At 39.9% G+C, this 27,635-nt stretch overlaps 1 protein-coding gene across 1 annotated transcript in view; it reads left to right on the top strand.

Annotated features, from left to right (window-relative positions):
- dpp10 (dipeptidyl-peptidase 10 (non-functional)) overlaps window positions 1-27,635 on the top strand; it is a 1,734,026-nt gene that overhangs the window by 344,978 nt on the left and 1,361,413 nt on the right. The gene's annotated exons all lie outside the window — the stretch shown is intronic.

Below are 27,635 nucleotides of genomic sequence, written 5' to 3'. Positions count from 1 at the left end.
CCAGGCAACACTGAAGGAACAATGATATGTTTTCAAGTCAGAATAGTGGTGGTGTTTCCATATATTTGCTGATCTTGACCTTCAAAATGATAGCGGTTATGGGTTTGCAAGTTTCTGTGTAAAGGAGTCTTGATGAATTTCTACAGTGCATCTTGTAGATAGTATATATCGCTGCTACAGAGCATCACAGATGAGAGAGATACTGTTTGTGGATGGGATGCTGATCGTTGGCTTCTTTGACCTGCATAGTTGAAAAATGTGGTGCTGGAAAAACACAGCAGGCCAGGCAGCATCCGAGGAGCAGGAGAATCAATGTTTCGGGCATAAGCCCTTCTTCAGGAATGAGGCTGATGTGCCAAGCGGGCTGAGATAAAAGGTAGGGAGGAGGGAATTTGGGGAAGGGGCGCTGGGACTGAAGAGCTTCAGGACAGAGGAGATGACCTGGGGGGGTACAGTGAGAGAGGGACTCACTGAGATCCTTGTAGAGGGAGGAGGAGAGCTTCTTCAAAGTAGGCATCCTTGCAAGAGGATTCGCAGTAGGTTAAGATCAACTAGGAGAAAGTGAGGACTGCAGATGCTGGAGTACCAGAGTTGAAAAATGTGGTGCTGGAAAAACACAGCAGGCCAGGCAGCATCCGAGGACCAGGAGAATCAACATTTCGGGCATAAGCCCTTCTTCAGGAATGAGGCTGGTATGCCAAGTGCCAATCTTAAACCCCAACTCTATAAGAAATAGGAAGAGGAGAATACCATTTGCCAACCCCCCCACCCCCTCATCAACCTGCTGTAACATTTAATAGAATCATGGCTAGTCCAACATTCCTCATGTCCACTTTTCTGCTCTTTTCCCGTAATCCTTGATTCCTCAACTAATCAAGAATCTATCTATCTCAACCTTAAACATACACAAAGACTCTGCCGCCACAGCTCTCTATAGCAAGGCATTCCAAAGACTCAAAAACATCTTAGAGAAGAATTTAAATTAGGACCCATTTAGTCTGAAAATATGTCCCCCCGTTATAGACTCTCCTATGAATAAAAACAGCCCCTGAGCATTTACTGTCAAGCCCCTTAAGAATCCCACATATTTTAATGAGATCACCTGTCATTCCTCTAAACTCCAATGAGTAGAGTCCCAACCTGTTTAGCCTTTGTTCAAAAGACAATCCGTCTTTCTAGTGAACATTATCTGAACTGTCTCCAGTGAAATGATATTTTTCCTTAAATATGATGTCCAAAACTGCTCACATTACTCCAGACGTGGTCTCATCAGAACCTTGTACAATTGCTGAAAGACTTTCTAATTCTTACACTCCAAACATTCTGTGAGTTGTCCTGATTACCTGTTGTACCTATGCTTTAGCTTTCTGATATTTTGTGCACAAATACTTCCCAAATCTCTTTTTGGTGCAGCTTTCTGCAGTTTTTCTCCATTTAACTAATACACTCTTCTTTCATTCTCCCTTAAGTGCTGTTGGAGCTGTGGCAGGTGGCGAGTATTCCATCATATGCTTGACTTGTAACTTGTAGAATGCAGGCAGATTTTGAGGAGTCAGGAGGTGCATAGCACACTATAGGCTTCCTAGCTTCTGAACTTGAGGAACTCCTGGAGGAGAGATCCTGGAGCTGAAATGATCTTCCGAACCGTCTTTTTTTGTGAGAGTAAGATTCTGACCAGTAAAGAGATTTACCCCTGATTCCCATTGACTGCAGTTTTGCTCGAGATCCTTGGTGCCTCAGTTAGTCAAATATGGTCTTGATGTCAAGGAAAGTCATTCTCACTTCACCTCTGGCTTAATAGTAATGTGAGACAATGAAATGTGTGCAGAGGATTTAATATCAATATTACAGGTTTAATGTTTGACAAAAATGTCATTTAGGCTGATTTGATTTTTAAGTGGTGAGAAAGTTTGTATTTACAAATCCACATTTTTAATATTAATTTTTCATCAAAAATTGGTAATTAATGATTAGATTAGATTCACTACAGTGTGGAAACAGGGCCTTCGGCCCAACAAGTCCACACCGACCGTCCAAAGAGTAACCCACGCAGACCCATTTTCCACTAAGTAATGCACCTAACGGAATGGGAAATTTAGCTTGGCCAATTCATCTGGCCGGCACATCTTTGGACTGTGGGAGGAAACCGGAGCACCCAGAGGAAACCCAGGGAGACATGGGGAAAATGTGCAAACTCCACACTGACAGTCGCCCGAGACTGGCATCAAACCCAGGTCCTTGGCGCAATGAGGCAACAGAGCTAACCACTGAGCCACTGTGCTATCCAAAACTTATGAAATTAATAGTTTCAGCAAAATGTCTACATTTGAGAAAACATTAGCACCTCTGCCTAACAGCACCAGGGACCTAGGTTTGATTCCAGATTCGGGCGACTGCCTGTGTTGAGTTTGCACATTCCCCCTGTGTCTGTGCGGGTTCCCTCCGGGTGCTCCTGTTTCCTCCCACAGTTCAAAGATGTGCAGGTTAGGTAAATTGGTCATGCTAAATTGCCCACAGTGTTCAGGGATGTATAGGTTAGGTGCATTAGTCAGGGGTATGGGTCTGGATGGGTTACACTTTGGAGAGTCAGTGTGGGCTTGTTGGGTTGAAGGGTCTGTTTCCGCACTAGAGGGATTCTGATTTGGATTCTGATTTACCCTGCAGAAGTTTGTGAAGCAATGCTAATGCTGAAGTTGTTGTTGACAAAAGAAAAGTAATGCTGTTTGGATGCTATTCAGGTCAGATATACATGTGTAACTTTTGCACAAGTTAGTAACTGTCATATTTATTTGAATAGTGAAGTGCTGATTTTTACACTCCTGGTCTGTTTTACACACATGGTCTGTGTTCAATTTTATATTTTTTCTGGAAAATACATCCAATCCATTTCATTTTCATGTTCCATGCCATGTTTTATTACTGGTATAATTACCACCTTGAAATCTGACACAGGAAATATACAGAAAAGATGTGAGCTACTAGCAGATGGCTGAAAAACATGGCATAATGAACAGCATGTGTAATAAATCTGAGCTGTTATAAACATAAATTTCCAGAAGCCTTTTGCTATACCCACCACATAATTCTCATCACACTCCACCTCTAGTTTCTGAAATGTTGTGCCCTGTCAAAATCATTCAATCTTCCCATCCATTTATGTATGCTTTCCATTATGCATTGTGAATGGGGTAACATGGTCTTTACTGTTTCCTATATATATTCATATTGCTCCATTGTCCTGTTCTATTCTGTCGAGATTAGTAAATTTTTTGTATCCGGGCAGACATGTTTCTTTTCAGATTTAGCATTGAGCACAAAGAGGACCTTCTCCTCTTGGATTTCATCCTGCTGTTTTAGCTGAAGGTCGGCACAATTGAGAAGACCATCATTTCCTTTAGTTAAGCTAGAGGAGTTGGACAGACCTGTGACTTTAAAAGTATGATGTCAAAGTGATGGAAGTGTGCTCAGTTTGCTCAGCGAGTCCTGGTTGCTGTGGCAACATGTAATTTACGTGCATGCTGTAGCCTGAGACTATGGATAGTGATGGTTTAGACTCTAGTATTCTTTCTATCACATGGCTGACAAAGAATCACTCGCTGACTTTCTGTCTGTCATTTGCGTGGGTTGGAAGGATTTGATAATCAACCTGTTTGGCCATATACAATCACACCTTCCTTGTCCATCAGGATTTAAACCCTGTACCTCTGGTTAAGAGACAGGGAGACAATCGTTTACTGTTTTTCCAGCCTGTGAATGATATGGGTAATGATGAGTCATTTGGGAAAGTATGGCAAGATCACCAAATTGAGATTCTCAACAGCAAGAACAAGTTTGATTTTCTAACCAAATTGATAACCGAGAGAAGAGAATCTCACTGGAGAGTGATGACAAGCCTATTTTCATGAATTAATATCACACTATTGTCTCTCCTTTTCATTTATATACACTTTGCTATTGTCCTACATGGCAGACAGAAGCTAGATGGTAACAATACCCAACATGAAATTCTGAGCAGTTACCTGGCAACTCCAGCTCATCATTTGCTCCACCAGGGCTCCATCTTGGTCAGCACTCCCAAGTCCCTCAGGCTGTGTCCAATAGGCAGCATCTGCCTGCATCCAGTGGACATGCAACAACCTTGGGGCACATCTCTAACTCAGTAAAATTCTCCACTTCAATACTGCATGGTGGAGCACTCCAACACCTTAGACCGTAATACTGCTGAGGTCATTTTGTATACTGGGACAAGTTCATCTCATGGATTGGAGCAGGGTGCATCTCAGGGCTCTTGGATTGTCCTCTTTGTGCACACTCAGTTTAACACTGACTTGGATATTCCCAACATTGATGGTTTATCTTGCCTTTTGTGCACATTGCCATCTCATTTAGAACTTACACACCCTGTGTTTATATATCTTGTATGTGCAACATTACAGGAGAGCTGTGCTGTAGAGGTGTAGTGCATATGTAATGAGGTGAGCAGTGGAGAATCACTTGAACCAATGTGCTTATGGAAAACAAGCATGTCGGAAATTCCCCAAAGTTGTTACTTTGCCAATATTTGGTGTAGTTCAGCTGTAAACTTGTCTTTCAAGTTTAGATCCATGCATTAAAAAAATCTAAACTCACCCATGGATTAACAATTTCTTCAACTTACTGACTCTTTGATTCTTAAGTGAAATGGATGTGATCTGCTTAGGATGATTAAGAGGTAACTTCAAGGAAGATAATGAGCTGAATTTTATTGGAACAGGGGGTTGTACTCCTCAATCTCACCTGAACGAAAGACAGTAACACACCCACCAATTTTCAGTAAGACCATCTCACAGCCATAATGTGTTCCTGACAGCTTTGAGGAGGGGAAAGCTAGACTTTCATCTCTCAGTGAGAGGAGATTGTGCTTTCTTGCACTGCCAGCACTGTTAGAACTGACAGCTGCTGAGATTTCAAATAATCCCTTGGATGATGATAGCCATAGCTTCTGGAGCCAACTAAGTCTGGAGTTGTGAATGGGGGAAGAGTTGACGAGTAAGTGAGGCAGGAACGTGAGTGGATTTTAAAGGCCAAGCACAAGAGAAACCCACCAAATATGTTCCCCATCTCATCCCTTATGTTTTTTTCAAGCAATTAGTCGAAGAAACTGCCATCCATTTGCTGTCCATCTTGTTGATTCTCAGTGCCTTGCTCCTATCCTTTGAGGAGAAAGTGAGGACTGCAGATGCTGGAGATCAGAGCTGAAAATGTGTTGCTGGAAAAGCACAGCAGGTCAGGCAGCATCCAAGGAGCAGGAGAAACGACGTTTCGGGCACGAGCCCTTCTTCCTGCGCTTTTCCAGCAACACATTTTCAGTCCTAACCTTTGAGTCCTTGCTAGCTCACTCACCACCTCAGTTGCTGCCCAATTACCTGAGCAAAGCAGCAAGCTGATCACTGAGTGAAGCCCTGAGGGGGTGCGGAAAGTGGGGGATGAGTGAGGGGACCAGTGAGGGCTTTGCAAGTGAAGTGATAAAGTAGTGAGAAGGAGACAAGAGAAGCAGTGAGGAGAGGTGGTAAATCAAACAGTTTTATGTAATGAGTGAAAGCAATAAAGCAGCAGAAGTGGCAGTCAATAGACCAGTGATGGAGAGCAGTAAATGAAATGGAAAAAAGTGAAAGAGGTGAAAGAGGTGGCAAATGGGAGGCAACTGCAATGATGACAATAGTATTAACGTCATGTTCCAATACAATGTTGGTGCATAATGATGACACCAGTGACAAAGGCTTCTTGCTTCAGTGAGGTGGCAGGACATTCCCCAAAATGACTAATGGCACTATTGTCTAAAAATAAACCCTGCGTAACCCTGGCATGTTAAAATAAAATCAGACTTATGAAAATGGTGAATTGCGAAAGGATTATAAAATTCAGTTCAACAGCAATAATTTCTTAATCACTCATGAGATGTGGGCTTCATTGGCACTCTTGTATTTATCTGGTATCAAATCCGAAATGCTGGAGAGAAGTTCATTGAATCACCTCCTTGAACCACTGCAGCCTATGTAATACAGGCCTTCTTACAGTCAGTTGAGGGAGATTTTAATCCAATAATGAAGAAAGAAAGAAAATATGATTCCACCCACCTTGTTGTGTTACCTGGAAGAGAACTTGCAAGTAATGATGTTCTCTTATGTCTGCTGCCTTTGTTCCTCTTGGCACTAGATGTCATGGACTCGGAAGGTGCTGTCAAAGATATCTTGATATATTGTTGCACTGTATCTTGTAGATGGTGTATATCCCTACTACCAATGTGGAGGGAGTGAAAAACTAAGGCAATGTGTTTGTCTTCTGTTTGGTGTGATAGGAGATTTTAATCGCTTAAGTGTCTGTGCAGTAGTCTCAACAACATTTTATTTATGACTAACACTATGTACAGTCATGGATCTATATAAGCTCAGAGTGTGCCCTACATTTGTCACTCTCCAACTCTCTTTACTTGTCAAGTGATGCTGCACTGTCATTACTCCAGTAATCAATTTGATTCATGCTGTTAAGCCATTACTTTACAGTTGGGTTGACAATCAAGTGGGCTACTTTGCCCTGCTTATTGCAAAATTTCATATGTGTTGTTGCTGCTGTAACGTTCAAGAATGCTGAATATTCCAAAGCGCTCTTGACCAATATTCCTGCTAAATAACATAGATGTGCAGTTATCCATCAACCTGAAAAGTATTTCACAGATCTTGTTCTTTGACAAATTATGTATGTGGGTTGCCATGTCAAAACATTGAAAGGACCAAACTGTGAAAAAGAATCATGCACAGGAACTACATTTTTGAGGGAATATTTCTCTTGACCTGTGCTTTATTGATGGTGCACAGGCTTTGGAGAATATAAAAGTTAGATAAATGCCCATGACGGTCACATTTTGTATGTGAATGATTCAATTAAGTTTCTGATCAAAGGAATAGACTCTGTGGAGATTAAGCAACAGAAGTTTGGTTAATGTAAGTTTGTAAGAAGTTGCAGCAAAAGTAGCATCAATTGGCCCACCAAGTGTTACAACATTAGGTAAACCCTCCTGCTTAATTTTAAACCAGCAACACAGAAAAGATTTATGCTGTGCAGTAATCTGTGAAAATTTGATTGGCAAAGAACTAGTTAAAGTAAAAATTAACAACTTTATTTCTTAAAGTATAACAGAGAATAACTAACTAACAACTACTTACAATTTCTCCCTCTAATCTATCTTTTACCTTCCCCTCTATAATACTTGTCCAATAAAACTCACAATTATGATTTACAGGCAAATTCAAATTTTAAAACCAGCCAGTAGTCGAGTCTTCTCTTTACTTTCATTGGTAGATTGGCTCTCCAGGTCAGTGTTGAGGTTTTTCTCTATGCAAACTCCTTCACTGGACAGGCATCTCTCAAAGAATTCTGACTAGCAGTCTATATCTGTTGGTTGGGTGGCAGTTCTCCCTCCCCACTGTTCAATTTTCCCCGGTCTTATACTCCAAAACATCAGATTGTGTCATTGACTTTTAAGATTGTCAATATACTCAGTTCAAACTTGATTGGAATTGGTATTTTTCACGGTATAACTTAAACTGATTGACCTAATTCGAATTTGTTTTATCGTTTCCGGGCAACCAGCTACCCCAGTAGCTGAAGCATATGTTACATTATATCATATTGAAAACACTTGGTGCTGTCACTGCTAGCTTTTATTCTCTTAAAGGTATTGTTCACCCACATCTTTATAACACCTCCTTTGTTAATGATAAAGTGAACCATCTTAATGAAAAGATGGCTTCATCTTTTTTCTCTACTGTTTTAAACACATTATCCTAACATACAGAAAACTCTAATATAAGTTCACCTTAATTTCTTCCCATATATCTGTATATAGATAACAATAAATAAATACAAATCTCATCTAAACTCGATCAGCTAAGTCTGCTATAACACTTCTGCGATTACATTCTTCCAATTCGCAAGATGTATGATTTTCAAATTAAAAGTTTGCAGCATAAGGCTCCAATGAAATAGTCTCATATTCTTGTCTTTAAAAGGTTCTAAGAATGTAAATGAATTGTGGTCAGTGTACACAACCGTTTCCAACACATTGTTCGTGACATACCCATTAAAATGTTACGCCAGTACCAAACTCAGTAGTTCTTTTTCAGTCATGGAGTATTTCCTTTGGTGGATGTTGATCTTCTTTGAAAAGTAACCAACTAGCAGTTCTAATCCCATCCTCATCTTCCTGTAAGAATACAGCTCCAACACCAATGTGTCTAAGAACCTTCTCTCTCTCTCTCTCTCCCTTTCTCTCTCTTTCTCTCCACCCCCTTTCTCCCTCTCTCTCTCTCTCTCCCTTTCTCCCTTTCTCTCTCACTCTCTCCCTTTCTCTCTCTCTCTTTTTCTATCTGGCTCCATTTCTCTCTCTCTCTCTCTCTCCTTCTCTTTCCACCCACTCTCTCTTTGTTTATCCTCTAACTCCATTTTCCTCATTAATATTTAAGTTTTTCTACCTCTACTGCGCTTGTCTGTTTCTTTGACACACCAAAGTGTTTGAGTAACTCCCTTACAATTTCAGCTTTATTCTTGTCCTTGGTTAAACCCAAATCTAACTTATTTGCTAATTCTAAAAGTATGGCCTTTTTCTTTCCTTGTAAACTTTCTTAGCAAATTTGAGAATCATCTTCAAATCCCAGAACTTCTTTAGCAATTTTAAGAGCCATTTATCTCACTTTTAATTTAATCAACCTTAAGTCACCAAAATTAAACAAGTTGTCTCACCTATGTTTTTTTAAAATCTAGGACACTAACTTGCAATGTTAAAATCTGTTGGGATTTTTCATACGCCAAATCTATTCCAATCCGTCTAAACCAGTTCAAATCCCAGACAAGCCCCTGAAACTGTTCCAACACAGGGTAAACTGCTTAATTTAAAACCAGCCACATAGAAAACATTTATCCCATGCAGTAATCTGTGAAAATTCGATTGGCCAAGAGCTAGTTAAAGTAAAAATTAACAACTTTATTTCTTAAAGTATAACAGAGAATAATTAATGACAACTATTTGCAATTCCTCCCAAGTATGTTCCATCATTCAAATAAAATCATAGCTGAGCCAATTAACCAAAATGTTTGCTCGCCCTTCTAAACTTTCGTCTGCCTGATGATCACAAATGTACAGTTTTATAGCCTGTAATAAATTTAGCAAAACTTCTTACTTTTAGATTCAATTCCCTTTGAAATAAAGGCCAACATTTCATTTGCCTCCCCCATTTCTAATGCTCTACTTTAACATCCTTTATAATAGACACTAATATTTTTCCAATGAAAATCATTAAGCTATCTGGTCTGTAGCTACCTTTTTGTTCATGTCTCCATCCCTTTTAAATGAAGGGTTTTACAATAGTAGTTTGCTGGAGCTCTGAGAATTTGTTAGAAGACGGGGTGGGGTAGCATTACCGATCAAACACAGAATCAGTCCTAGGTAAAGGCACATGTAATGAGGAGAAAGCACCCAAAGGAACACTTATGGGCAGAACTGAGGAACTATAAAGAAACTAAAACCACAATAGTTGTCATACATAGACCATTTGGTAACTGCTTAGAAGTGCTGGATTGTATAAATTCTGAAATCAGGGGCAACTATGTAACAAAGGCAGAATAGTATTAAAGGTGGGAATTTATCTGAACATACTATGTGAGAGACAGGTAAGCACCTGCCAAAGAAGTTGTGAATTCCTGGAGTATATCTAGAATAGTTTTCTACAGCAATATGCCTGGGATGCAACCAGAGAACAAGCAATATGAGATTTAGTCATGGTCAATGAGCCTAACCTAATTAGTGGCCTAGTTGCTTTTGGGCACTTGTCAAATAGTGATCAGTGATTGAGCTCCAAGTAGCAATTGTAAGAGACAAGCAAAGTTTGGATACTAGAATTCTAGATATTAATAAGCCAGACTTTAATGGGATGAGGCAGGTACTGTCCACAGTAAAATGGGAAGCTCTGATATATGTAATGAAATCAAGGAACAGTTAAGGGTGTTTCGAGAAACATTTAATTTTATTCAAAAGCAGTTTGCACCCATGAAAAGGAAAAGCACCAATCCATGAAAAGAAACAAACAGCCATGGGCATCTAAGAAAGTAATAAACAACATAAAATTATAATAAAGGGCTTATAAAAATGCAAAGGACAGTACAAGAAAAGACTGAGAAGGATGTTGCCAGGATTGATGGGGGGGGGGGCTTGAGCTATTGGCTGAAAAGGCTGTGGCTATTTTCCCTGGAGAGTCGGAGGCTGAGGGGTGACCTTATAGGGTTGGTAAAGTCATGAGGGGCATGGACAGGGTAAATAGAAAAGGTATTTTCCCTGGGTTGGCGGACTCCAGAACTAGAGGTCATAGATTTAGGGTGAGAGGGGAAAGATTTAAAAGGGACCTAAGGGGCAACCTTTTTAGGTAAAAGTTGGTACGTGTATAGAATGGAATGCCACAGGAAGTGTGGAGACTGGTACAATTGCAACATTTAAAAAGCATCTGGTTGGGTATATGAATAGGAATGTTTAGAGGGATATGGGCTGGGTGCTGGCAAATGGGACTAGATTAATAAGAACAAAGAACAAAGAACAACACAGTGCAGAACAGGCCCTTTGGCCCTCAATGTTGCACCGACCTGTGAAACATTCTCAGCTGGTCTCCCTATACTATCCCAAAATCATCCATGTGCTAATCTAAGGATTGTTTAAATCTCCCTAATGTGGCTGAGTTGTCTACATTAGCAGGTAGGGCATTCCATGCCCTTACTACTCTCTGCGTAAAGAACCTGCCTCTGACATCTGTCTTAAATCTATCACCCCTCAATTTGTACTTATGCCCCCCCGTACAAGCTGACGTCATTATCCTAGGAAAAAGACTTGCACTGTCTACCCTATCTAATCCTCTGATCATCTTGTATATCTCTATCAAATCCCCTCTTAGCCTTCTTCTGGCCAATGAGAACAGGGTCAAGTTACTCAGCCTTTCCTCATAAAACCTTCCCTCCCGACCAGGCAACATCCTGGTAATCTCTTCTGCAACTTTTCCAATGCTTCCACATCCTTCCCGAAATATGGTGACCAGAACTGCACACAATATTCCAAGTGTGGCCGCACCAGCATTTTGTATAGTTGCAGCATGATATTGTGACTCCGGAACTCAATCCCTCTACGAATGAAACCGAAGAAACCGTATGCCTTCCTAACAGCACTATCCACCTGGGTGGCAACTTTCAGGGAACAATGTACAAGATCCCTCTGCACATCGACAGTACCAAGAATCTTTCCATCGACCCAGTACTCTGCCTCCCTGTTATTCTTCCCAAAGTACATCACCTGACATTTAGCTGCATTGAACTCCATTTGCCACGTCTCAGCCTAATTCTGCATTTAATCCAAGTCCCCCTGCAACCTGTAACATTCTTCCACACTGTCCACGACTCCACCGACTTTCGTGTCATCTGCAAATTTACTAGTCCATCCACCTCTGCCTGAGTCTAAATCATTTATAAAAATGACAAACAGCAGTGGTCCCAAAACAGATCCTTGTGGCAGACCACTAGTAACCAGACTCCAGGGTGAATATTTTCCATCAACCACCACTCGCTGCTTTCTTCCAAAAGCCAGTTTCTAATCCAAACTGCTAAATCACCCTCAATTCTATGCCTCTGCATTTTCTCCAACAGCCTACCATGTGAAACATTATCAAAGGCTTTACTGAAGTCCATGTATACCACGTCAAATGCCCTACCCTCATCTACATGCTTGGTCACATAGAACATTGACATAGAACATAGAACAGTACAGCACAGAACAGGCCCTTCAGCCCACGAAGTTGTGCCGACCATTGATCCTCATGTATGCATCCTCAAATTTCTGTGACCGTATGCATGCCCAGCAGTCTCTTAAATCTCCCCAATGACCTTGCTTTCACAACTGCTGCTGGCAACGCATTCCATGCTCTCACAACTCTCTGTGTTAAAAACCAGCCTCTGACATCCCCTCTATACTTTCCTCCAACCAGCTTAAAACTATGACCCCTCGTGTTAGCCATTTCTGCCCTGGGAAATAGTCTCTGGCTATCGACTCTATCTATGCCTCTCATTATCTTGTATACCTCAATTAGGTCCCCTCTCCTCCTCTTTTTCTCCAATGAAAAATACCCGAGCTCAGTCAACCTCTCTTCATAAGATAAGCCCTCCAGTCCAGGCAGCATCCTGGTAAACCTCTTCTGAACCCTCTCCAAAGCATCCACATCTTTCCTATAATAGGGCGACCAGAAGTGGATGCAGTATTCCAAGTGCAGTCTAACCAAAGTTTTATAGAGCTGCAACAAGATCTCACGACTCTTACACTCAATACCCCTGTTAATGAAAGCCAAAACACCATATGCTTTCTTAACAACCCTGTCCACTTGGGTGGCCATTTTAAGGGATCTATGTACCTAAACCCCAAGATCCCTCTGTTCCTCCACACTACCAAGAATCCTATCCTTAATCCTGTACTCTGCTTTCAAATTCGACCTTCCAAAATGCATCACCTCGCATTTATCCAGGTTGAACTCCATCTGCCACCTCTCAGCCTCTCAGCCTATCTCTGCATCCTGTCAATGTGCCGCTGTAGCCTACAACAGCCCTCTATACTGTCAACGACACCTCCAACCTTTGAGTCATCTGCAAACTTGCTGACCCATCCTTTAATTCCCTCATCCAAGTCATTAATAGGAATTGCAAACAGTAGAGGCCCAAGGACAGAGCCCTGTGAAACACCACTCACCACTGACTTCCAGGCAGAATATTTTCCTTCTACTACCACTCGCTGTCTTCTGTTGGCCAACCAATTCTGTATCCAGACAGCTATGTTCCCCTGAATCCCATTCCTCCTGACCTTCTGAATGAGCCTACCATGGGGAACCTTGTCAAATGCCTTGCTAAAGTCCATATACACCACATCCACAGCTCGACCCACACACAAGTTCCCTATGCTATTCCTGATCGGCCCTACTCTTTCTTTGACCATTCTCTTATTCCTCACATAAGTGTAAAATGCCTTTGTGTTCTCCCTAAACCGTTCTGCCAAGCCTTTCTCGTGCCCCCTCCTGGCTCACCTCAGACCATTTTTGAGCTCCTTCCTCACCTGCCTGTAATCCTCTAGAGCTGAGCTTGACCCTAGCTTCCTCCACCTTATGTAAGCTACCTTCTTCCTTTTGACAAGAAGCTCCACCGCTCTCGTTATCCAAGGTTCCTTTATCTTACCCCTTCTTGCCTGTGTCAGAGGGACATATTTATTCATCACTCGCAACAACTGTTCCTTAAACAGTCTCCACATGTCTATAGTGCCTTTACCATGGAACAATTGCTCCCAGTCCTTGCTTCCTAACTCATGTCTAATCGCATCATAGTTTCCTCTTCTCCAATTAAATATCCTCCAATTTTGCCTCATCCTCTCCTTCTCCATAGCTATGTAGAATGTGAGACAGTTGCGGTCACTATCACCAAAATGCTCTCCCACCACAAGATCTAATACCTGCCCTGGCTCGTTTCCGAGCACCAAGTCTAGAATGGCTTCTCCCTTCGTCGGCCTGTCAACGTACTGAGTTAGGAATCCCTCCTGAACACACCTTACAAAAACAGCTCCATTCAAATCTTCTGCTCGAAGGAGGTTCCAATGAATTTAGGATATCTGTTTCTGTGCTGTACATCTCTATGATTCTAAATCCCACAAAATTGGACACATGCAAAGATCAACAAAAAGGCTGCAAAGAGGTTGTAAGATCAGCTAGAAAGATTTATGAAAATAAACTTAAAAGGAACATGAAAGGAAATAAGAAAAGATTTTATTGTTATTTAAAGGGAAATCATTTGGTTAAGAGTACTATTTGCCCACTGAGAATGGGGGCATTATCAATAACCATGAGGAAATGGCAGACATGCTGAAAATAATTATCTTGTTTTAGTATTCACAGCAGAAAAAAGAGGGTAACTTGCCAGAAGTTCCAAAGAAACGAACAGAGGATCAAGAACATGGACGAAATAAAATTACCTAAAGTAAATCATCAATAGTTGGGAAATTAATGGAATTGAAGTGTGACCAATCCACAGGACTTGATATTTTCCATCTAAAGGAGTTAGAAGAGCACATTGCCAATGGCCTAATCAGAATCTTTCAGAGTGCTCAGCATCAGGAGTTGAATCTGTGGGTTGGAAATTTGCTCATATCATTCAACTCTTTAAGGAAGTGACAAAGGGAAGGCAGGGAGTTATGAAACAGTTAGTCTGACATCTGTGGGGACAACTTTGTTGGAGTCTATAATCAATGATGGAGTAGAACTGATCACCTTGGAAACTTTTGGTTAATCCTGAATTGGTAGTACGGTATCGAATAAGCACAATAGCAAGAAATGATCTTGGTTCAGAGGATATAGAATCTATATGGGTAGAGATAAGAAAGGGGAAAAAAAAGGGAAGAAGACACTGATAGGAATCGAATACAGGCCCCCTAAATAATAGCTATACAATTGCTCAGGGAATAAATCATGAGATAATGAGGGTGTGTGAAAATGGCAGTAGATTAATCATTCGTGACTTTCATGTTCATGTAGATTTGGATAGTCAGATTGGCAGAGGTAGCTTTGATATTTTATAAAGTGTATTCTGGACAGTTCCCTAGAACAATGTGTTGTGGATCCAATGGTTTTTTTTGGATCTGATGATAGAAAATGAGACACAGTGAGAAAATGAGAAATTGTGTCACAGTAAAAGATCCCCTTGAAAACAGTGATCATAACATGATAAAATGTGATTTGTTTTAAGAAGAACAAATCTGGACCAGAAATAACTTGCTCAGTTTAAATGAGGACAATTACAAATGAATTATGGCAGAGAAAGCAGAGTGAACTGAGAAAGGAATTTAACAGCAAAGACACTTGAGGAACAATGGCAGAAATTTTAAAAATATAGTTTATGGCTCTCAGCAAAGATACGCCCCAGCAAATAAAGAGGATTCTAAGAAAGAGATAAGCCAACCGTGATTAACCAGGGAAGTTTAAAGATGACATCAAATTTAAGGAAATAAAACAGATGATTTGGCAAGCAGCTGAAGTGAACATGGTGCCTCAGAATAAGGCTGGAAATAATAAAGGGAAACCAGAAAATAGCAGAGCAAGTTAAATAAATACATTGCATTAGTCTTCACAGTAGCATTCCAAAATTCCCACATCAAGAGGCAAAAGAAGTAGAGAAAATAACTGCAATAACTATCACAAGAGGGAAAAAGTGCAAGGGAAACTAATGAGTCGAAATTCCTAGACCTGATGGGATGCATCCTAGGATTTTAAAGGAAGTAATTACAGATATAATGGATGCACTAGTAGTAATCATCCAAGAATCCTTCCATAGGACCATGAGAACAGAAGTAGGTCATTCAGTCCCTCAAGCCTGCTCTGCCATTCAATAAGATAATTGCTGATCTTTGGTGTAACTCCATATGCCTGCCTTGATGTGTTTGCTTAATAAAAAATTGTCTATCTCAGATTAACAATTTAATTAGCCTCAACTGCCATTTGAGGAAGAGAGTACCAAACCTCCACTAGGCTTTGCATGTAGACATGATTTCAAACATCTCTCATAATTAGCGAGTTTTGAGAAGATGTGTAACTCAGGTTGAGGTTATGGTTGTAAATTTGCTTGCTGAGCTGGAAGGCTCATTTGCAGCCATCTGAAAACGAACCTTCAGGATCAGCGAGCAAACTTACATCCAGATCTTTCATAATTCTTTGGTTATGCCTTCTGGTTCTAGAATATTCATTGAGTGGAATAATTTATCTTTATCTACCCTCTCTTTTCCTGCTAATAACCTAAAAACCTCAATTTGAACAATCCTTTAATGTTATAAATTCTAAAGAATAATGGTCTAATTGACCAAATTGCTCCTTTAACCCAGTGAAGTCAAGGTATCATCCTTGTAAACCTGCGTTGAACTCCCTCCATGGCCATAACACTCCAAGTTATGGTGCCCAAATATACTCACAGCACTCTAAGTGCTGTCTATCCAGGATTTTGTATATCTGCAGCATAACATTTACACTCCTATAATGCAGCCCTTCGATGTTAAAGCTCGTGTTACATTAACAACTACTCAAGACATTTTCAAAAGTTACGCATCTGAACCCCGAAGTCTTGCCGGGCATCCATTGTATTTAAACGTTGTGCCTTCTAGAAAATATCCAGATCTATCCATTTTTCAGTCAGAAATGGGTAACTTCACACTTGCTTGTATTGAACTTCATCTGCTATAGCTTTGCCCACACACCTAATCCATCAATACCCTTTTATAATTTTATGCTGTTTATAATGCTGACCAATTTTGTCATCATCTAATTTGTATATTTGACTTTTTATGCCATCATTCAAGTCAGTCATGAGTATTGTGAATAACTGATGGCCCAACAGAGATCCCACTGGAGCATTACTCTTCTTGTCTTGCCAATTTGATTATTTACATATTAATCTAGCAGTGTTTCTTGACACTCAACCAATTTCCTATCCATGTTAGTAAATTGCCCTCAATTCTGTGGGCTTCCATATTAGCTGACAGTCTCTTGTGTGGGACTTCATCAAAAGACTTGAAAGTCCACAAAAACAACATCCATTGACTTTCCTCTTTCCACCACATTTGACATCTTTAAAAAAAAACTGAACTTTGTCAGGCCTGACCTACCCTTCATGAGTCCATGCTGACTCTCCTTGATTAACGAGGAGAAAGTGAGGACTGCAAATGCTGGAGATCAGAGCTGAAAATGTGTTGCTGGAAAAGCGCAGTAGGTCAGGCAGCATCCAAGGAGCCAGAGAATCGACATTTCACTCTTACCTTCCTGCTTACCCTTTCGAAAAGTCACATACATCTGACTGTTTAGTTCCCAGCCCTGATAACTTTGTAAACATGTCTTAATAATGACTATAAGATGCCAATTCAATTCATTCCACATGATATCAAGAAACAGTTCGAGGCCTTGGATACTGCAAAGGCTATCAACGCTTACCACCTTCCAACTGTAATACTGAAGGCTTGTGCTCTAGAATTTGCCACACCCTAGCAAAGTTTTTTCCAGTATAGCTACACCACTGTGTTTCCGATAATATAAAAAATTGCCCAGGTATGTCATGTATACAAAAACAGGACACACTCAACCCAGACAATTACAGCCCCATCAGTTTACTCTTGATCATCAATAAAGTGTTGACCTGCTTAGGTACAACCTGCTCACTGATGTCCAGTTTAGGTTCCACCAGGCCTACTTTGCTCTATTTTAGACTTTGTTCAAAGATCGATAAAATAACTTAATTCCAGAGGGAAAACAAAAATAACAAGCAAATTGAAACCATGAGAAATCATTTGCAGCTAACTTGAAAGGAAATTCATGAGTCTTCTATTGGCATACAAATTTTTAAAGAAGGGTAATAAGAGATGGTGTGGATTTGTTTGGGAATTAAAAAGAGAGCTAAACATGAAAGCAGATAATAAAGTTTGAGGCATTAATTATGTGCTTTGTAACTGTATTTACTGAGATTTAATATTAAGTCAGAAAAGGATAAAAATTAGTCAAGGATTAAAGATCTCAGACTGGAATAGAACAGATTTTAGAACTAAAAATTGAACTGGAGTAGGTTGATTGGAAATGCATTTTGGTGGATAAAACAGCGATAAAAAGGCAAGATAAATAGGATGAAAATGAGGTGCACACCCATAAGATATAAATATAGGTATCCAAAACAGAATACCCTGGATGATGAAGGATATGAAGAGGAAGGAAAAGGAGGTGTGTGATGCCTAACGGAATAACAATAATAGCAATAGAAATCAGGAAGAGTATTTCAAATGCAGGAGAGAAGCTATGGCTTGAATAAGGAAGGCCTAGAGGAAGCATAAGGAAAGGATGGCAGGCTGTGCTAAAACAAATAGTAAAATATTCTTCAAACATATTAACAGTAAAAGATTAATGAAGATTGGAGTGGAACCCTTAAGGACCAAGCCAGGTAAATTGCTCATTGAAGCACAGCATATGGCAGGGTTACTATATTAATACTTTGCTTCTGTCTTTACCAAATTAGAAATTGGTGACAATGGCCCAGTTGAAAATGTGAGTGCTGAACAGCTGGGCAGGATAGTGAGAGATAAAGAAGAGGAGCAGAAAACAATGGCAGCACTCCAAGTAGAGTTTGCTAGACCCAGATGGGATGCATCCTAGGTTTCTAAGAGAAGTAAAGGAACAAATTGAGGAGCCATTGACAGAAATTCTCTAGTCCTCTCTGAACTCAGGATTAATCCTGGGGAACTGGAAGGTTGCAAATGTGACAAGATTGTTTAAGGGGCAAAGGACAACTCAGGAAATCACAGACACATCAGCTTATAAGAATTGTGGGAAAACTGATGGAGGATATAATGCAGGTTAAAATAAATATGCACTTACTTTTCTTGGATAATACTAGGCAGTTAACATGGCTTTGTCAAGGGCAGATCACGATTCACAAATTTAATTAAATTCTGAAATGAGGTGACAGGCAGTGGGTGAGGGTAGTGCTATGAATGCTACATATTTAGATTTTCAGAAAGCATTTGACATGGTGCCAAATAGCAGATTGTTTAGAAAATTAGAAATGCTTGGGATTAATGGATTCTTGGCAGTATGGATTAAATGCTGGCTCAAAGAAGGTAGGTATAGATGAGCATTTCTCAGATCAGAGATGAATTGAAGTAGTTTTCCTCAGGTATCGGTGTTGGGACACTTGCAATTTCTGATTTATATAAATGATCTGGAGATATGTATTGAGGGCAAAATCTCTAAATGTGCAGATGACACTAAGCTGGGGAGAATAGGGATTTGTGAGGATTATTCAGAGAAATATTGACAAGTTGGCCAAATGGACAGACACCTTGCAGATGAATTTCAATGCAGAGAAATCTGAGATAATACATTTTATTAGAAGAAACATAGAAAGATAATACAGGCTGAATGGTACAACTTTGAGGGAAGTATAGGAGCAGAGGGACCTCAGTATATGAGTTCATAATTCATTAAAGGTGGCCAAATGGTTATGGTTGAAATGGTTAAGAACACTGATAGAATCTTTGGGTTTAGAAATAGAGACATAGAGTAACTTTGACAAGGAGACTTCTGAAATGTCAACCTTCTTCCTCAACTGAATGTTCCCCATTACTGTGATTGACAGGGTTCTCAACTGTATCTGACACGTCCCCTGCACTTTGGCCCTCTTTGCTTCTCAACCCTCCCACTACACAATGAGAACTCCCCTAACTTCACTTATCTTCCCACCAACATCCACATCGAAAGGATCATTAACTGCCCTTTAAACAACCTCCAGCAGGATGCCATCATCAGACATATATTCCCCGCTTCCCCCTCCCCCACAGACAGCCTTCTGCAGAATATGTTCCCTCCAGGTCACCTTGGTCCACTCCTCCTTTACTCCCAACACCTCTCCATACCCCTATGGTACCTTCCCATGCAATTGCAGAAGATGTAATACCTGCTTGCTTACTTGTTTCCTCCTAACTATCCAAGGTCCCAGACACACCTTCCAAGTGAAACAGGATTTACCTGCACCTCATTCAATCTAGTCTACTCTAATGAGCCTCTAATGTAGCCTCTAATGAGGCTCCTCTAAACTGGGGAGACAAACTCGCAAAGTGGATGACAGCTGTGCGGATGTTCAGTCAATAAAAATGATCCTGAACTTCCAGCTGCCTGCCATTTCAACACATCTTGTTTCCTGGCCAACATCTCTGACTCAGGCTTGCTGCCATGCTCCAGTAAACTTCCACGTAAGCTGGAAGAGCAGTACCTCATCTTTCACTTGGGAACCCTGCAGCCTCCAGAGTCAACATTGAGTTCAATAATTTTAGGGCATAAGTACCTTCTCCCATGTCCTTACCCCAGTGCCAACACACTGGATCTTGTCATCACATGGTCTGCTACCACAACTAACCCATTGTCAGCCACGAATGTTCTGCATTAGCAGCGATTCATTCTCCCAGGCTGACCGTTAATCATTGTTTTGTCCGTCCAACTGTTTTTCTCTCCCTCTCTGGATTTCAACTTCACCTATCATTTACTCCTCCCCCTACACCTCCACCCCATCTTTAACTGAGCTGCAATCAGTTCTAAAGAAGAGTCACTGGACTTAAAATGTTAACTCTGCGAGACCTGCTGACACTTGCCAGCAGTTTCAGTTTTTGTTTCTGATTTCCAGCATCTGCAATTCTTCGTTTATCAGAGCTGGTAAGTGTTTCCAACATCCTTTGTTTTAAAATTCAAGCAAGGCCTAGTCTTGCTACTGGTTCCTGATCTAGTTTTAGGATTCTGTCGACTACTGGGGAATCGCTGTACTGTCAGGGTTTCCTTCAAATGAAGTGTTACACCTCAGAAACTTTTGACCAGCTTCATTGCAAATTGAGTATCCCAATGTTCAAAGAAGAGTATGAGAGTTCTTTGTCCAAGCCAATGATTATCCCTCAACCAATTGCAACAATCAGTTTTAGGAAAAATGTTTAGATTCCTAAAACGCAATACAGTAAGTAATTGAATCCAGTAAATATAACAAGCAATGTACACTGCTTGACCCATGTAGTGATTGGAACAAGACTGGCCATGTGGATTGAGTATGAATTCACTGACTGGCCCAAGTTAACAGTCCCAATCAGGGAGTCTTGGCTGACAGATATAAATAGGAGTCTCAGGGATTCTCCTCACTCCAGGGATTGGCTCTGAATTAGCTGGTCAGAGTACATATATGATGCATGTGTAAATAAAGGGTGACTTGGTGATGGGATTCTGGCCTCCCTTGAGTTATTTCAACCTAGAAGAGTTTGAATCCTGTTCTCAGTTAGTAACTAGAAAGCACAATTTCTTGGTAGCAATGTTGCAGATTATTAGACAGATAGACAGTGTATTACAATAATGTCTGTAAAATTAGCTGTTTTTGTGATCCGGACACAGGTGTGCATTGTTCTTAGATTCACAGGGAAAAAAAAACATTGTGCTATTAAATCATCACCATAGAAGAAAATGGTTTGAATATCACAAAAGAATGTAAAGAAGAAATTCACATTTCTTTTGGAACAATCAGCTCCAAATCTATCAAGTTTGAACTGGACTAAAATTTACGGGCGGCACAGTGGCACAGTGGTTAGCACTGCTGCCTCACAGCGCCAGAGACCCGGATTCAATTCCCGCCTCAGGCGACTAACTGTGTGGAGTTTGCACATTCTCCCCGTGTCTGTGTGGGTTTCCTCCGGGTGCTCCAGTTTCCTCCCACAGTCCAAAGATGTGCAGGTCAGGTGAATTGGCCATGCTAAATTGCCCGTGGTGTTAGGTAAGGGGTAAACGTATGGGTGGGTTGCGCTTCGGCGGGTTGGTATGGACTTGTTGGGCCGAAGGGCCTGTTTCCACACTGTAAGTAATCTAATCTAAATTTGCTAACTTGTCTGCACTGCATTCCACATTGGAGATAAAAGCTTTCCTTTTAATCCATAAAATAATCTAAACCGATAGATTGACCACATTAATTGTTGACACCTTCTGTCCATTTCTGGAAATAATGATCTAGAACTCAATATCACTCTAAACTGTATAGATTCACACTATTCTTATAAAAATATTGAAATTATATTGGTAAGGAACAGGTTTGAAGATATCAATAACATTTAATGGCCAGAGATAAACTAGTTCTAAAATGTACCGAATTTATGACTAATATTAGATTTCATTTTTAATAAAAGTAAATTGCAAAAGTCTAATTCCTTGTAACTTATTGTTACGACATGGCAGTGAACCTCTGGTAATTAAACCAAATAGCTAGAAAATTTCACCTCACCTCATAAACTGTTGAAGTATGAGTGACAGAGAACTCCCAAATTCCACTATTTAAAGAAAAATAATATCAATGTATTCCTTAATTCTAAAAGTGAACATTAAACAACAACTATTCACAACTCCAAGCACCGTCCCCTCCAACTGCTTGTTATCTGCTTCCAGCTCTATAACAATACACTGTTCCAATAAAAACCCATATTAAATCTATATCAACTTAATTTCAAAACCACACAGCAGCTGTCATCTTCGGTGTCCTTCTTCTTTCGACTAAAGGTCTCCCTGAGTCATCTTCTGTTTTCTTCTGCAAAGATGTTTCATATGAAAAAAGATACCTTTGATAGAGAGTGTCTTGAATGTCAGTCTTTCTCAATGGCAGTTACAATCTGTCTGACTTTCAAAATGCCTGCTTTTTTTAATACCCCAAACATCGGATTGTCTCATTGATTTGAGTTTGGCAAAAATAATAAATTTAATTTTGATTGGGTTTTAGTATCCTGGGGCATAATTTAAACTGGTTGACTAAATTCAAATTGTTATCTAAACAGCAATCAACACAGGTATCTATTTCATGCCAACTGTTACATGTTTTCAATTTTCCAGGACAGTCTGAGACTGCTAGTTAGTCATATCTCAGGTACTTGTAATGTCTCAGTGCAAAACAACATTCACACTCTCTTAAAGGCACAGTACACAATTTCAACTTCACCTCTTATAGTGTTAAAAGCATTTTTCAAATAGTTTATGAAACTAATTTGAATAGTTTGTTCAGCTGCGTGAATTTAAAAGAAGACAGACTTTTCACAAATGGAGAGGGTGTAATCACATCTGTGTGTCTTTTTAAACTAGTTTCTAACAAGTTGGCAGCTCATTTGTGAACTTTGTTACTGTTAATGAGAATTTGTTCATCAGTTATGCAGCTGCATTTCTTACTAATTAGATTGACTTGGAAGATATTGAAATCAGATGCACTATTTTGGTAATTTCGAGTACCAAGACAATACAATGTTTAGAGATGTAGCATGTCAGCTTTTGCTTCCAATGGGACACTATAATAACAGCATTGTTAGAAACATTCTATGTAATGAGCTGTTTTACCTCGAAGCCTGATATGTTTAGTTATGATTAGTCACAAACATAGACTAAGAATGACCTAAGCCATGAAATTCCCAGGTTGAGGTGATTTTTTTTTTGCCAGAAGGTTTATGCATAGGATTTAGACAAACCCAAATGAAAGTACACAGTTTGCAGTCATTTCTCTCAGGTCGACTCCTCTTCATAGCTCTAGGCATAGATTTATTGCTTGGGGGTGGATTTTCAGCAGGCCAACAACAGGAACAGTAATTCATATTTAACTGAAAAGTTGAAGGACTGGCAATTAAAGATAATTGGCAGAATTAGGTGCCAAAAGATCTGAATGCCTTTGGAAATGTACAAAACAAATTCTCAACCTATTAGCAGTCTTTGCCAGGGCTGAATTCAGAGAGAGCAAAAAGGTGACAGATAAAAAAGGAAAAGAGGACCAAAACACAGACAAATAAGGCTGCAACCAGGTTATTGAGCAATCGAGTAAGTTAGCCTCTTCAGTGAAAGTGGTTGCATGAAAGGTGACATTTTTAATATACACATAGGCCAACATAGCAATGTACCTTTTCTAAAGTAGATGCAGTGAGGAGGTAGCAGCTGATTGGGACAATCATTAGCTATATCAGCCTGCATTGCAGTTACCTTGGGTATTCTATCAGCAGATGGCACATCTCTCCATCTGAATCTCTAGCAAATGCAACAATGCCTTCAAACCTTGGTGAATTTGTTGACTATTGATCATGCTGACTTGCCTTTTTCATGCAGGATCATTAAAAGGATGACATACTGTTATACAAATGCATCCAGAGAGGCAGAGAGTTGGGATAAAAAGTTCTTTTTTGGAATGGCAGCTGATGACAAGCGGTGTCCCGCAGGGTTCAGTGTTGGAGCCACAGCTGTTCATTTTATGTATTAATAATGTGGATGAAGGGACTGAGGGCATTCTGGCAAAGTTTGCAGAAGATACAAAATTAGGTGGACAGGCAAGTCGTACTGAGGAGGCTGCAGAAAGATTTAGACAGTTTAGGAAAATGGTCCAGGAAATGGCTGATGAAATTCAACTTGAGCAAATGCGAGGTCTTACACTTCAGAAAAAAGAATATAGGCATGGACTATTTTCTAAATGGTGAGAAAATGCATAAAGCAAAGTACAAACGGATCTGGGAATGCTAGTCCAGGATTCTCTAAAGGTTAACTTGCAGGTTGAGGCCGTGATTAAGAAAGTGAATGTAGTGTTGTCATTTATCTGAAGAGGGTTAGAATGTAAAAGCAACGAAGTGCTTCTGAGGCTTTATAAATCTCTAGTTAGGCCCCATTTGGAATACTGTGTCTAATTTTGGGCCCCACACCTCAGGAAGGACATACTTGCACTGGAGAGTGTCCAGTGGAGATTCACACGGATGATTCCTGAAATGGTAGGCCTAAAATACGATGAAAGGCTGAAGATCCTGGGATTGTATTCATTATAGTTTAGGATGTTGAGGGGAGATCTAATAGAAACTTACAAGATAATGCATGGCTTAGAAAGGGTGGATGCTGGAATTTTTTTCAGTTAGGTGGGGAGACTAGAACCTGTTGGTACAGACTTTGAGTTGGAGGGCATCAATTTAGAAGAGAAATGAGGAGACATTTCTTCAGCCAGAGAGTGGTGGGCCTGTAGAATTCATTGCCATGGAGCACAGTGGAGGCTGGGACATTAAATGTCTTCAAGGCAGAGATTGATAAACTCTTGATCTTGCAAGGAATCCAGTAGATATAGCAATCCACAACAGATTTCTCTGTAGATGCCACACCATTGAGCAACTTATTTGAATCCTCTGAAGGAGAACCCATGTTTGATCTTACCCACTGGAAGCTGGTAAAAATGCAAATCCTTTCTTCTTGCGCTGGTTTGAGGCTTCTCCAATAACCATACTTGTTACTTTGAATGTAAGAGCAAGTGATGTCATTTCATCAGCGTTTTGCTCTTTTTGACTTCCTACTATTGTAATTCATTTACTTCCTGAACCCTCTGTGCATTTACACATACACAACCATTCCTGTTCTTGCACCATTGTACAATCAATTGACAGTTCTCGGTATCTAAAATAAAACAGAGGTACAAGGAAATGGTTGAGGTGAGAACACAGGATTGAAGACTGAGGCACATATTCACACCATCATAGCTTACAAATGAATTGAGATTGGAGGATAAGGGTCAACCAGGATATGTGTAAGCAGGTTAGATATGAGGATACCACCATCCTTTATGTCTCAGTCTATCCATCTATGGATCTCCCCATGAAAATAGGCAGAGGCAGCAATGATGACCCTACCTCTGCCAATTACCTCCTGATGTTTGTAGTTAGCTGTCTCTTTATTCTGCAAAGGATATGGAGGCTTGTCTATGTATGAGAGTGAAGGAACACTATGAATGAGAGATATGAATCATAATTGATTGAGGATGTCAGCCAGTGAGTGATTGGAATATGTTTCAATTGACACTTAATGAGGATTGTGGGTCAGTTGAAAAAATATGGTATTTGAAGATGATTTCACTGATGCTGACTATTCACATGAAGCCAGTAAACATTTTATGATACAGCATCGGAGTCCTCAATGGAATACTCTTCCTCGATTTTCATTCCCCTCTAAACATGCTTCCAAAACTCTGCTCTGTCTCTCTGTAAACAGAATCCTTCTCCTCTTTGACTCAAAGTCATTCAGTTCAGAAAAGGCCCTTTGTCACATCGGGTGTACACTGATAATAACTACCTTGAAAGGCACACTAATCCTACGTTGTCCACTTCTTACTCCAAGATCTTGAGTGCTGCATCAGAAAATCTTGGAGTGCATTCTATCATTTTGTGCAAGCTAATCTTGTCCAACATGGTGCCCGTTGAGCTGTGTAACAACTTAGCAGGACAGTTAATGCTAGGTTGCACTCCATATTACCCAAGTTTCAGACGGCACAAATTTTGCATGAAAATCAGTAATGCAAGACCTGATTTACTGAACTGCCTGAATATAAACAGTTTCCAAAAGTACATAATCCCTTCCAGAATCTTTGAAATGAGACCTTGAAGAATATAATAAAATGCACTTTTTCTCTGAAGAGTCCTATTGCATAATCTTGATATGAAAGCAAATGGTTAAAAAGGACAGAGTAAACAAAACTCAGTTGTACTTACGTTACTAAAGTAGGTTTTTGCATTGCATATCAAAGCTGCTCTTTTAAGCTGGTCATCTTATTTGAAGGAGGTCCACAGAACTTTTGAAAAGGCAAATGATTCGATTGTTATTTATTTCCACTCCCGAAGTAAATACAATATGGACTTGCCTTGTTTCTGTTGGTATAATTTTTCACTCATTAATTATTAAGCAGTTTGTAAAAGGAAAATAGTGAACCATGATACCTCTAAAAGCTGATTACATTTATTTTGTAATGAAACAAATAATTTTTATTTTCTTTGATAATCCACACAATGATTTCAGAGAAGGAAATTATATCATGTTGAGGATCAAATGCTGTCAGGTCAGATTTACAAACTGATTCCCAGGAATACCCCTTAATAACATTAAGCTCAATCTTGGAAGAACATGCCTTTTGCCAATTGTGTAATTACTTTTGAGTTCAGTTATGGCATTTACTCACATAAGAAAGATTTTGCCCTCATATATTGAAACATATTGTCAAATATATAATTGTATGATAAAGCAATCCGGAAAATAAAATAATACAGCTGTAAATAAATTATTAAACTTTGAAAGTAATTGCCTTTGGGCATTAAAAAAATTCTGGATGAGAAAGTTGTTGAATAAATTGCCAAAAATGAGGTTCAACAAAAATATTTCCAGATTGTTTAGATGATCAACCAGAATGTTAATATCTTTTTGATGATTTCCTCGACTAAAAGGCCACACATCATGTCATTAATGGTCAACAATGCCATAGTTAGTTTTCACTTTCACTGGTTGGGGCTGCAATAAATGGCAGAAATCCAGCAAATTTGTGATCATCATTGACTATAATAAGGAACAATGAGAAAGTGAGGGCTGCAGATGCTGGAGATCAGAGTCAAGAGTGTGGCACTGGAAAGGCACAGCCAGCCAGGCAGCATCTGAAGAGCATAATCCGATATTTCGGGCATAAACTCTTCATCAGGAATAGGCTAGTGGGCCGGAGGGCTGAGAGACAAATTGGGGTGAGGAATGGGTTTGGTGGTAGCTGAGAATGTGATAGGTAGATGAAGGTGGGGTGGGGGGGAAGGTGATAGGTTGGAGAGGAGGGTGGAGCAGATAGATGGGAAAGGTGATGGGCAGGTCAGGACTGAGTGGTAAGTTTGGTGAGGCTAATGGTAGAGTAACAAAATATTGCCTCAATGGAACTACTGCTGTAATTTTTTAAATTTCATTCTTTCCTGGAACTTTTATGCATTTACATGTACACAAATCATTTATGTCATTACCACTATGCAAGATAAAGCAAACTCAAATGTGATCACATTATGAACATCAATACAACCAATTAATCTTCCTGTCTCCAGTGCATTGCTGCTACATATTGCCTGCTTTGTTGTGTTTCCTTTGCATTCTAACTGTGACCATCCTTCAAAAATGATTAATTGTGAAGCACTTTGGGAACCCTCACCT

The sequence above is a fragment of the Chiloscyllium plagiosum genome, unplaced genomic scaffold (assembly GCF_037043375.1).
Source record: "Chiloscyllium plagiosum isolate Xiang-an unplaced genomic scaffold, Cpla_swu_hap1 HiC_scaffold_7, whole genome shotgun sequence".
Lineage (NCBI taxonomy): Eukaryota > Metazoa > Chordata > Chondrichthyes > Orectolobiformes > Hemiscylliidae > Chiloscyllium > Chiloscyllium plagiosum.
Note: the sequence above shows the minus strand (reverse complement) of the source record. Positions and strands in the feature narration are given on the sequence as shown.